This window comes from Cyanistes caeruleus, chromosome 5 (assembly GCF_971803275.1).
Source record: "Cyanistes caeruleus chromosome 5, bCyaCae1.hap1.1, whole genome shotgun sequence".
Taxonomy (NCBI): Eukaryota; Metazoa; Chordata; class Aves; order Passeriformes; family Paridae; genus Cyanistes; species Cyanistes caeruleus.
Genome location: NC_141705.1, coordinates 20,155,443 through 20,167,676, shown reverse-complemented (window position 1 = coordinate 20,167,676; position 12,234 = coordinate 20,155,443). Strand labels below are relative to the sequence as shown.

Genomic DNA, 12,234 nt, shown 5'->3' with positions numbered 1-12,234 from the left:
GCAACGTGTCTTCTGTGGAAGTGTGCATGATCTGTCCTGTCCACAGTGGATTCCAGACAGAGCTAGATGGAGAAATAGTCCATGACACCCCTAAACTTCTACCAGACAGAGGATCAGGTGTCATTTCAGACGTGTTTGAGGAAGGGTGGCTGCTGCTTGGGGGCAGGAAATGCAAGAAGGACACAAGAGACACAGGAGGACACTGCAAATGGGACACGAGAACGAATGTCGAGTAGTTGGAGAAAGTGCAGAAAGAGTGAAGGAAATGAGTGGAAAGAGAAATTTTTGGGAACATGTAAAGAGATGAACCCCTGAAAGGAAGTGCTTTGTGATGGATAAGGGACACCCCTGAGGGTTTGCATTATTTGTGTTACCTGTGCTGGAGCAGGGAGACTTCTGAAGGGACTGTGGCCCAGAGACAACCCATGCCAGAGCAGGAGAGCAGTATGAAACAAGAAGTAGTTGCAGAAAGAAATCTCTGTGTACTGTTCCCAACTTCCTGCACTGCCTGTTTCCTCATCAAAAGGGTTTGGAGTGACCGAGTATAGTGTAGGGTGGAAGCAAGAGTGGTTGAGACAAGGAAAGGGGAAGAGTTGGACTGAAGCTGAGGCTGGACAAGAGGGAGCCAAGGCATTTCCCCAAATATTTCATTACTCACTCTCTTAACAAATAATTAAAAACTGATAATTGGCAATGAATTTATTTAAATGAAATTTACACCCAGCCAAGGTGACCAGAGCCAGAAGCAGGCTGATGTCCTCAGGGGTTGATGGTGGCAGGGAGTGATGATGCAGTGTTGAGACATCACTCAGGATATGGACCAGAATAGGCCTGGTGAGGGTAACTGGTGTCAGACATAGACCTGGAATGGCTGGACAGGGCAGGGGAGTGGGGGGAAAAAACAGGGGCAGGCTGGTACATCAGTATGCCAGCTGGACATCTCTCAGGTGACAGGGCGGCGGTGGAGCTGTCACTTTTGTCAATCTTTTTCCAGGTGAGGGGAAACTTACTGAAACCAATGAGAAGGAGAGGACTGTTATTAGAAAACACAGAAAATAATCCCTAAATGGATGTCAACATTGGAGAAGAAGGGACATGCCCTCCAGGATGACAGTAATTTCCTGTTATTACAACCCTTCTCTGCTTGAGGAAGACTGGTGACACAGACCTTAGGACCTAGATGGATTTTATAGGGATGTGCATAAGAGAGGAGGAGGTATTTTAATTTTTTTTGGATGGCAACAGAAAGTACTATTATTAATGAGGTTTTCTAAATACATTTAGACTATGATTGCTGGTATAATTATTGCTTGTTTTATCCTGATTATATTGCTCAGTTTTTATAAATAAAAATTCTTGGTTATATGTATTTGTATTTAAAATATTTATGACATATTTCCTTTTACTCATACTAAGATTTTGATCTTTGAGATGTTTTCACTATACTTTTGATCTTGTTTCCATCTTCTTTTCCATTGTAATTTTATTCTTACTGAGGAGAATGAAACAGAATTTTACATATTAGTGAAAATGCAGGAAAATATTGGATTTGTACATGGAAAAAGTACAACACTTTCTATTTTTCTTTTTTTTTTCTTTTACTAAATTCTAATATCCTGATTTGCTTTTATGGGCACCTCTGAATATCAAGCTAATGATTTTTGTGATAACTGCTTTTGTAACCCCTAACCATGCTTCTGACGGGTTGATTGTCAGCTCAGAGCTGATCATTTTTTATTAGAAGTTAGACGGGTTTATTAAAATTTTTATTAGAATTGTAAAGACAATTATTATTGCCTTTAATCTTATCTTTATTCTTATTGAAGTTCATCTGCTGTTTTAGTTGCTAGATTCTGCTAGTTCCTAGTTCCTTCTGCAATTATTTACAACCAGACTTTATCCTTACAAAGCAGAATAAACTGTCACCAGCAAACTTTGTCACATTTACTAAACTGTATATCAATATTTTCAGAAGTGATGCCAGTGTAACTCATCATCATCAATTACTCAGTGGTTGGTGGTCACCAGTAGCTGACCTCTCTTTCCTGTGAGAACTGACTTTTCCTACCTTCATTTCCTGTCTTTTTCTAAACAATTTAACATTGCAAAGCTCTTTTATGTCACTGCTGATCAGTTTCTTTAAAAGCATTTGACAAGAACCTTTTCAAACCTTAGGAAGCCCAAGAAGATTTTATCCATTAGATTACCTTTATCTTATGGGATATTTGAGAGAGCAATTTGATTTTCATTGGTGTTCACAAAAAGCCATAAGGTACTCATGAAATTTTCTGATGACAGAAAATTGGAAGTTAATACCCATACAGAAGTAGTTCAGAATATCTGATAAAAAGAATTAGATGATCTTAGAAATGGGTTGAAATATGGGTGATCATCCATTTATAGATTAAAAAAAATAAATTCTGATATAAAATGGAATTTTTCTACTTCAAAAGGTCCAGAGTCATAGAAATTAACATTCTGAGCAATTACATAATGACTAGATTATTAAGAGCAGAACAGGAACAGGTGAGGGGTGGGACATACCACAGGCTCTATCAGAAAATTGTTTCTGATACAGAAAAAGAAAATACATATAACATTTTACAAGGTATTTCTAAAATCTCATATTGAATCTTTTATACAGTTCTGGACATAATTTTTCTTTTAAAGGTGAGGTGACCAATAGGAGGTAAAATCTGGGAGAGGGTATATCTTGCCTTCAAGAAATAAACACCTAAAAAAAGGATGATTTAAGTTAAAATATGTTTGCACAAGAGCAAACAGGTATAAACTTTCTGTGATCAAATGTGGCTTATATGTTTCAGGCATATTTTTAAGCATGAAGGAAATTAATACTGAAAACACTGTGAATGGGATTATTTCATGAAGCCTTTTGCGGTATTAGAGCACATAGTCTATTACAAAATAATGTCTGCAGCTGAAAGATATCTGTGACCTTTCAGTAAATGAGTAAAGTAGAACTATATTTGCTTGCTTCTTTCCCCCACCCTTCTTTTTTGCCTTCTTTCTCATAAAGGTTTACACATATTTGCTTAAGGGTACATTTTTAGTTCAATGAAGCATAATGATATAGAAAGCTGGGGTGCCCCATATTGTGATTCAGCTTTGGAGCTGGTTTTAGAACTCTGAAATCATAGTTTACTGAGATGCCCTAAAGCCACAGAAGAGAATGAGAAAGGAGCTCAGCAGTCCACTGACATGTGAAGGTAACTGTCTAGCAGTGGAGAACATTCTCTATGATGAGTTAATTCATTCTTATTAATAAGAAGATCAGAATTTGAATTAGGCTATGGAAAATATAGAAAACTAAAATACTAAAGAAAGAGGTAGTACAAATATATTCATAATCAGGTAGAGGGCATAAAACCTGGGAATAGCAAAAGTAAAGTTTATTTAAACTGGGGAAGTAAGAACACTGTTGATCAGAAAAAAAGTATTTTCTTTTAGTTGCTCGTATGAGTATAGTTATACTGTACTTGCAGAGAAATTTTGATTTAGGATGTGTTCTATAACAGTTGCCAGTTATAATACAGTCATCATAATGTTAAAATCTTCAACTTTTTCCAGGCAGTACTTTACTTCAGCCTTTGCATGCAGTTTACTATATTTGCGTGTTCATGGGATTTAGTTATGCATTGCTGAGGATACTGTTTAGAATCTCAAATCTGAGATTTTGTGTGGACAAAGAGGCTAAGTGGAATTTGACACACAGTGGCACCTTGCCATTTACAAAATATAAAGAGGAGAGAAGGAAGATTAGTCACATGAAGAAGCAACAGGGAAAGAGCATTTGATCTTGTACCCTCTGCCATAAATGTAGAAAAGAAAGAAGGCAAAAAGTGACTTTTCTCCTTGTTGCCCTTCACGTCACCTCTTTCTTGTGAACTTTGATTTTTAGCATTTTTCCGATGAAAATGAGTTATAAGGGTTTTCCAGAACTTTATGGTCAATAGCTGAAACCTAAAAAAAACCTGAATTTTTCTGACTCCTTCCTCTTCTAGCTTGAGGGTTGTTAGTCATGCTCTGCCTTTCAATGAGAGTGGTGGCAAAAAGAGCTTCATGCAGAACAGGAATGGGATGATGTAGTCTGGCTGACAAATTCCAGCAGGATGTGCTGACACCCTTTGCCATTTTAATATACATCCTTCCTTGTTTTACTTTTAGAATTGTTGCAGTTTTAATTAAAAAATCCTCATATCCACTTTTCCACATTAAAGTTTTCATTTCAAGGATGTGTCCGTGTGGGTATCCAACAGATGTCTAATGTTCCTAAAATCCCATCAAATTATTGAAACATTAAAAATCTCACTGCACTTGAAAAAATATTTTAAACAGAATGATGATTGCTAAAGCACTAAAGGTAGTATGTAATTTAATAGAATTTAAAAGAGAAAAACATGAGGGACAAGTATCTGTGAGTCCTGCCTTTTCTTAATTGATGTGTACAATGATGAGGTTCAGGTCACAACTATCTTTTATTAAACTAAGGTAAGATTTTTAAAGGAGAGGTGAATGTTCTTAGCCATAATAGGGGAGAAAAAGTGTTGTCTGAGACCCAATTCTCCAGAGAATTCTTGTTACATTACTCTCAATACTTATATGATGGTGCTACCATAAAATAGAGCCTAGCTAGGTTAGAGATACACAGTATAAATACAGAGAAAAATTAGTCTCAGACTAAGTGCCTATAAATAAGATACAAGAAAGGATTTGCTCACAAATCTTCTTAAGCTTGGCAAAAATCTAAGTATTTTCACTAATTCTAGTGTATCTGGGAGATAATATGTGAATACATATTGCATATACTCTGTCTGAATCAGTTAACTCTCTTGTTTTCTTATGACATAATTGACAGAGGGCTGTGAGGAGGAAAATTTTTGTTGATTGTTATCAACTTAATGAACCTTGTGAGTTTGTAGTGCTGTAGCTGAAAAGGGGTGAATTTGAACTTGACAAGATGGGAAATAAAGTATGAGGTTTTGAAATTTTCTAAGGTGTCTAAAAAGTCAGTGTGTTTCTTCAGGCAAATGGTGAAGGTGGTCTAAGCAGAAAAAAAAATAATTTTAACTTTCTCCAGTTTTATATTTTGTGGACTATTTAATGAGCTAAAGACTGTGGTCACCCCTATCTAAATATTCAAGTTTTTATCATTACTTTATTGAAAACTATTTTGTTCTACAGAAAAGGCTTCTTTGACTTCTTTCTTGTCCAAATGGTTATCTGTGACACACTCTGATTTTTTCAAGGAAATTGGCCCCTTCCATATCTGTCCCTTTTCTACCTGATTGGATAACAATAATAATAAATTGTATTTTTTATTTAGGAATTAAAATACAATCTACTACAATCTGAATCTTTTATAAGAATTGTATCAAAAAGACAATTCATTTCATAAAGGTAGTCTGGGAATTAAAACCTGCTCTTATTGCAACTGTGCCTAAATGAGCAACTTCAAACTTCCAGCCCTTACTTGATATACTACCAAGAAAGACTACTGAGGAAATCAGCAATGTATTTATGTAATTTGGGCTCCTACAGTCAGAAAAAGTGATCGTTTTAGTACCTCTGTGTGTGTACTTCCTTTCAATATTACTTGTTTTCATTTGTAAGACAGAACGTTCTCTTTTACACCCAGTAGAGTGTAGAAAATTCAGTCAGCAATCTTTTCATGATCCCTGGAGCTCATGGCACACAGGAGGAGTAATCTGAAAATCTTGTTCCTACTAAAATTCATTTAAGTGAAAAATACTCAATAGCTTGTGAGATCATGACTTTTGTATCATATATTGTCAACAGCAGTTTGAATGGGAATGTAGCACATTTTCACCTGTAATTTGTATCTTGTCTCACTCTTTCTGGATAATCTGGATCACATAGAGGAAAAATGTGTTTTTCTTTGAGAGGCAGGGTATCGCAGTTCCTGCTGAGTTTACAACTAACAGGTGTTGTAAGATAGTGCCTCAGAGCATGATAGTGCTGATTAGAAATATCTTACCTTTGAGAAGAGGAAGGACTTCCACATTCCACTGACTTTCAAACTCAGCAGGAACACAGGGCCAGGAGCTATGGTTTCCTTCATATTTACTTCTGTCCTTGTCCTCATTCAATAACAATTTCATTCCACATAAAGAAGACTCCTTTTAGGTTTTCTGAGCTATTACCATAAAGATTGCAGAAAATCCTAGGAAGAGTTTGTGAGGAAAAAAAATTGGCACGGAAACATCAAAGTGAAATGAATTATGAAAAGTTTCAGCTATTAAAAATAAAGTGAAAAGAAATATGAGGATGAATCAGGGCTGGAAAGAAAGGAGGAAGTGTCATTAAGATAAAACTAGTGACTTTCTCATGAGGAAACAGCACTTATGAAAGGGAGGGTATGCCTTCCCCACACCCCACATTTTGCCTGTGAACCTCTTGTGTCAACATTCACGACCTTGTGTCTGTACAGTAGGAGGGATAAGCCAATTTATGTAGCTAAAAAGTAATCTGTCATAATGTTGCTTTAACAATCAGAACATAAACAGTAGCTCATGGAGGTCTAACAAAGCGCAGAAGGAAAACTTCAGCAATGGTAGATCTCAGCCGCAGCCCTTCAGTGAGTAAGGAAGGCAGCAGCTCAGAATTAATGGTAGAAATTGGACATAGCTCAGAAATTAAAAAAAACACAAAGATGATGAAAAGTTTTGACAATTGAACCTGGAAAGTATAGTTAAAACAGAGATGTGTGTTTTCAGTCTGAAAAAAAGAATGGTAGGGACAGGTGTAATGACTATGTAAATGCAAATGGACAAAATAAAGGTGAAAGGATCAATTATTTTCAATTTTCAATAGCCAATAAGTACAAAATGAGCAGTAATGGAACAGAAATAATAGTAACATTTAGTAGTTACAATGTTAATAGTAACAATAGTGAACCTCTGATGTGTTCAAAGTCCAGGAAGAACTAATTTTCACAATATTTCTCTGTATTTAGTGAATATTATCAATTAATTTTAAACATGAAGAAAAGGTTTTCTAGCTTTCCCTAGTTCAATTAATGTAATGCCTAGACTAATACTGGAAAAGATTTGTATTTGTTTTCATTATGAATATATCAGTGCTCAAGATTAAATCCGAAAAGGGACTGATCATTCCTGAATGTTGAACACCTACACTCCATGTATACTGAAAGGAAACCAAAACAAGCACTTCATAATGAATTCCACAAAAAAGAAAATAAAAAGCCTACTTTCTAAAAAAAAAAAAAAGAAAAAGAAAAAAGAAGGTTACCTAGAGTTACAGCCCATAGAAAGAATATTAAAAACAAGGATTCCATCTCTTACAGACCCTGTAGCTTTACTGGGGCTGCCCAGAGATAGTATCTTAGGTTGACAGGATAGAGTTTTTCCCTAAAGGTGAATCCTTACAAACTTAATCTTAAGGACTGAAGTCCTTCCATTTAAATTTATTCTTCAACGAATATATAATATTTCTCCGGAGGAAAAAAAAAAAGAAAAGTTTTTTGGTTTTTTTTGGGGAAAATTTACATACAGGAACAAAATGTATAACAAATTTTGGGATGTTCATATCATATTGTAGGCCATATAGGCATTTAAGGTTCATATGCAGTGGTATTTTCTTATTTGGATTGAAAATTTGCCTCAAAAAAGACAAAATATTTTCATTGTCTTCAAAGTGCTAGGAGTTAATTTTCATATTTTATACTGTTGTCTTAGTCAGTCTAAGTAATGTCATTAAAACCCTCTTTTAGGGCATCTGTGTAAGATCCACAGAAGTGTGTTAGATGCTTTACAGTCATGCAAGAATATAAGCTGCTACTTTGAAGTGATTTCAGTTTAAGTAGACAGTTTACATAAGGAAGGGAAAAAGAAATTTTAAAAAAGGTTGTATAGAATAATTTTCCTTCTCCCTTACGCTTTAATCATTTTCTCTTACTTGTTTTGTTTCACTTAGCTGCCTTAGAATGATATAATACTGGGGGGTGTTTTTCTTCAGTTGATAAAACTAACAATATATTCAGACACCCTCTCACTGCACATTTCAGGAGTCTTAAAGTCCATTAAAGTAACTTTATCTTCAGCTGATTATCATTCTCTCTACTTTATTATTTCCCCAACCTATGCTCCTTACTTCACCATGCTTCAATTTAAAGTTGTTCTCATTATATCTGTCAGTATGCCTTGTCAGGGACTGCTTTGTCATACCACCTGATTAGGATTTTTTAGAGATTAGACCAAAAAGAGCTTCTGTTTTGAACCCACTTGATGAAGAAATTGAGATTTTTCTCACATGCACATCTTTTGGATGGAGTGCCAGTGCATTAAAGAAATATTAGGATATTGTGAAGACTAGGCTAATTTTCCATACTTTTTTAATCTCTGTAAATGATTTTAGTACTTTTCACTATAGTATCCATCTAAGGATTCCAAGAAACTGTTTGAAACCTTGAAGCATAGGACTGCTAGCACCTTCAGGCAACAGCTTAAAGAGAACTGCAGACAACTGCATTTATCCAGTTATTAGTTCTAACTTGATTAGAAAAACAGAGGATGTAGCGTTTTAAAATCTTAGTAAATAATTGGAAGTTAAGTTTACTAGGCAAGAAAAGAAGAATGTTTTTATTACAGAAACAGGTGTTTGACTTGAGCTGTTTGAAATGTTTTACTTCATGCGAGGTATTTGAAGGTGTAATATGGTCACATTCATACACATGATATTTTTATATATAATAAATTTATAGATAATTAATTTATATATAATTAACATTATTTATTAATTAATTGATTATATATATATATATATATATATATATATATATATATATATATATATATATATATATATATATAAATTAATTTTGTTAACCACTCAGCACAAAACCATTGATCCTGTGGGTTTAGTCAGGGTAGTTTGCGCATGAATTATAGACAACCTGTTGTGGATAGACTCTTATGCCTGAAAAAAATACTGTAAGTGGCTGAAATTCTATCCAGTTAGTATTTACAAAGTTATGGTCAAAAGAATTTCAGTTGTATGGCTATAACTCAACAATATAGGATGTCACAGCTAAAGACCATCTGTTGTAGCAGATAATAATATACTGATGCTGTCAAATCTCACGAGTAGAACAGGGTTGCTGACCTGAAGAATACTGGAGGAAAGCAGATGTAGTGACTCTATCTGTGGCCTTCACAATCCCATGCCAGCTGAAGTAATTTCTTTAGAAGACACAATAGATGAGTCCTCTGATGTCAAATCACTAGACGACTTCACTGTCATGATGCAATTTAGGTAACATGGTCTTTTAATACCAGAAATCTGGTGTAATGAAGCTAAGTAGACACCCCTAAGGCTTATTAGAAATGCATCTTCCTGAACCTGTGTTCTGCCCTTCTCTTTCCAGCTGAACACTTGCTCATACAATGTTCATTAATCAGTTCAAAGTACTTTCAAGCTGCATTTCCAAGTTTCAATAATATTATCAACAAATCCTTACTTACAGAAAAGATGTCTCCTATTGACTCTGGAAAATCATATCCTTATTTTCTTCATGCTGTGAAGGTCGACTGCAGTAGTAATACCTCTAATTCACTTAAAACCCTTATGGAGACAAATTTGTAAAAAATTGCTTTTCCCCCCTTTTTATAATGAGGTAGAATTACTGGACTGTAGCATTTTTGCTTCTGTATTTTCTTCAGCTTTCAAGACTGTTTAAATCAAAAAAGTTAACAGCCTTCTGTCATAGTAAAAAATAAGTATTTTTTAAAAAAATTAATTTAGAACAGGAAGCTTTTTATTATCTACTTCAATAAATGCAGAAATTTCATATGTCCAAGCATACCAACTGTGAAGTTTATTACAAAATTTTAAGAATCAGTGTTTATTGAGGAAGAAAAAATCAACTGAAGGTTAAACACTGTGAGAAAGACAGCATTTTCCTTGTCTTGGAAATTTCCCTTCAAATTTTACTTACTTGATTTGTTTTGGAATTTGGTTCTATGGTGTTAAAGGTTTAGTTAGTCTTGTGGCTGATCCTCAGCCAACAACTAAACATCACACAGCTGTTGGCTCATTTTCTCCTGGTAGGATGGGAAAGAGAATTGGAAGGGTAAACGTAAGAAAACCTGTGGGTTGAGTTAAAGACTTTTTAATAGGTAAAGCAACCGCTGCATTCTCATGCAAAGCCAAATAACAAATTCATTCACACCTTTCCATGGGCTGTCAGGTGTTCATGCAGCCATCTTCAGGAAAGCAGGGCTCCATCACATGTATTGGTGACTTGGGAAGACAAACACTGTCACTTTGAATCTCTCCCCCTTCTTTCTTTTTTGCCCCAGGTTTATATGCTGAGTGTGATGCCATGTGGTATGGAATACCCCTCGGGTAATCTGAGGTCAGCTGTCCTGGCTGTGTCCCCTTCTAAACTCTTCTGCACCCCCAGCCTCCCCGCTGCTGGGGTGGTATAAGGAGCAGAAAAGCTCAGTGCAGCTCACATTCAGGTGGATGACAACATCTCTGTGTTGTCAACCCCAGTTACAGGGCAAGTCCAAAACACAGCCATAGGGGCTATTACAAAGAAAATAAATTCTGAACTCCTAAACAAAACCAGCACACTTAGCCACTAGTGGAATCAACTTAATACTGAAAGGCTGCAACAGTACTGATGTTAACAGCAGACCATTTTGTATTTCACTACAGTTTCTTTTTCCATTCTGCTTAGAAATGTTAAAAATTATCACAAGGGAAAATTAGGAAATTGTATATGGACAAGTTCTTCATAAGCTTCTCTAGGATTTTGTTCAGATTTGTTAAAATGAGCTGTGGAAAAGAAATAGATTTCATTAATAAATAATTTTTTGCAGGAACAAAGTCACTACAAGCATATAATAATGTTTAATTTCACTTTACATTGTATTCTGATAATTATTAGTAATGGTGAGTTGTTTGTGATAACTTGGACTTCTTACTGCTTCAAGAATTCAATTTTGAAGACCACCACCCTCATGAAAATTGCCAGTCTGTTTATGAACTACTGTGAATCTTGTGATGCCTAGAATTGTAAAATCTAAAATTTAGAAATTCTCTTTAGGCTGAGCAGGAAGTATAATGCTGGAAAAAAGAACAAGGACCCTCTCCTGAACAAGTCTGGCCAACATGTGTGCATTGGAATTCCATTTTCCAGAAAATATATAAATTAAATTTCTGTTACATTATAATAAGACAAATATCCATGTAGAACCATACTAGAATGCTCTTAAATAAAATACATGATTTTGCAGTATAAGGACTCTCTTGGTTTTTTTTATTCCTGATTTAGTGACTTATTATTGTGCTTGGATTAATGACAATGATATAAATGACAGTAAGGTACAAGTAACAATGGGGAAAAATGAATTAGAGACTCACTGAAAAGACTAGGCTGTTACTTTGAGTGTGCTGCCTGTCATGATGATGGGGGAAGAGAGTGTTCCTGGTAAATGGAAAAAAGTTTTATGAACATCTTTTAGACAACAACAAATGCCTGTGAACTTTAGACAGGTCTGTCCAACCTCAGTGTCTGTAAAGATCATGGAGAATTTCCTTTTGAAAAACATTTCACATGTAAAATAAGATAAACAGGTAACAAGGTAAGACAAAACCTGGTAACTAACCTGGCTGCTTTCAGCAGTGCATTGAGCAGCAATGGGTAGAATGAAAGAGCAATGAATAGGATATACCTGCAGAAGGATTTCTAACATTTTCTCTTTCAGCATGATGATTTGGAAGTAGAGGAACTGTGGAATTAAGAATTGATGGGTAGAGATTTGGATGCATCACAAGGGTCTAAGGATAGTAATCAATGCCTTGATAGCCATTTGTAGCAGGGTACTTCTGTGTTGATCGCTGTGTAAATGTTATACTATATCATGAATAGCCACCTTGATGACAGGTTAAAATACTTCAGCAAATTTGTGGGTGATGCTAAAATTGGAACAGCAAACTCTGGAGTTTCAGCCCAAACAGATCTTGACAAATTTAAGACTGATCGACAGAATTCTGCAGAGAAAGACTGAGAAAACTGGGTTTGTTTACTATAGTGACAAAGGTGTGAGCCAAATGGCAGATCACAGCTTCCTGACAGAGAGTTAGAGACATGATGGGGTAAAGTAGAAGATGATAAAGGCAACATCTTGAAATTATTGCAAGGAGTTCGGAGTGGACTTCAGAAAAAAC

General features: G+C 35.3%; 1 long non-coding RNA gene across 1 annotated transcript; it reads left to right on the top strand.

Annotated features, from left to right (window-relative positions):
• Window positions 1–2,998, top strand: LOC147652964 (uncharacterized). The gene is made up of 2 exons (XR_015286825.1): window positions 1–834; window positions 995–2,998. It is a non-coding gene; the product is annotated as an uncharacterized LOC147652964 (long non-coding RNA).
• The last annotated feature ends 9,236 nt before the right edge of the window (window positions 2,999–12,234 follow it).